The following is a 1,037-nucleotide window of genomic DNA, read 5'->3' on the forward strand; positions in this document are numbered from 1 at the left end:
AAGGAAGGAAGGAAGGAAGGAAGGAAGGAAGGAAGGAAGGAAGGAAGTGAAAGAAAAAATATACACACCATATAGCTTGGACAGGTCTGTGGATATTTTAATATATGTGTATATGTGCACATACATACATATACACATACATATATGTATGTGTGTGTGCTCGCACATTGCCTGTGTTTGAGCAAAATAGCTTAGAAAGATCACTGGGCACTGGAAAGCTTATGCCTAGCAGTGATTTGACTCACCCAACCCTCCTAGAGTGAAACTCACAGTCATTGTTGAGTAGGGAAAATAAACACTACACAAGGGTAAGTGTAGCTAAGTGGAAATACTTGTTACCATAACACATTGGGTTTCACAAATACCTTCAATTTAAGGACCAGCAGTCTGTTTAGCTGAGGCAGATGAGGATTGGGAGGTTGGGGGGAGGGGAACTGGCCCAACCCCTCTCACCATACGGAGCAGCAGTTACAGCAAAAAAACAAGTCTATGTTGCATTATGGGAGTCCGCCTAAGAAAAGAGAGAATTCATCAAGGTAAGAAACAACACCATAGTTTAATTATGAGTCCTTTAATGTCTTTTCATAATCAGTTAATAAATACCTTAACAATAAAATTGAATTTAAGCTTTTAATAGGCTGAGCTGGCTTGAACCTAAACAAAGGCATTAGCAGCTTGAGGCATTGTGCAATAACCCTACACTGCCTGGTGCCAGGAGAAACAAAGCATTTCAAGTACATTTTTTTGTACCTCACACTAATAAACGCTTGTAATATTCCCCAATTTCTGGAGTGTAAGACGCAGATCTTATTTATCACAGTATGTGACACATCTGGCACATGGATCAGGAAACAACTGTTTTACTTCATTTCTGTCATCACCTTCCAACAGATTTCTTTCACATTCCAATTTGGATGGGAGGACTTGGACTTTCTCTCCATAAGTTCTCCATTAACAGTTTCACAGGAGACAGAGGGAGAGAGGGAGAGGGAGAGGGAGAGGGAGAGGGAGGGAGGGAGGGAGGGAGAGAGAGAGAG

General features: G+C 41.4%; 1 long non-coding RNA gene across 1 annotated transcript in view; it reads right to left on the reverse strand.

Moving 5' to 3' along the window:
- Positions 1 to 1,037, reverse strand: part of LOC138143822 (uncharacterized) — a 557,370-nt gene that overhangs the window by 424,103 nt on the left and 132,230 nt on the right. The window contains exon 2 of the long non-coding RNA XR_011163799.1: positions 366 to 511. This is a non-coding gene — a long non-coding RNA (uncharacterized lncRNA). The remainder of the gene's footprint in view (positions 1 to 365; positions 512 to 1,037) is intronic.

The sequence above is a fragment of the Petaurus breviceps genome, unplaced genomic scaffold (genome assembly GCF_028583685.1).
Source record: "Petaurus breviceps papuanus isolate PSGF00001 unplaced genomic scaffold, PetGlider_PUasm1.0 90667, whole genome shotgun sequence".
Lineage (NCBI taxonomy): Eukaryota > Metazoa > Chordata > Mammalia > Diprotodontia > Petauridae > Petaurus > Petaurus breviceps.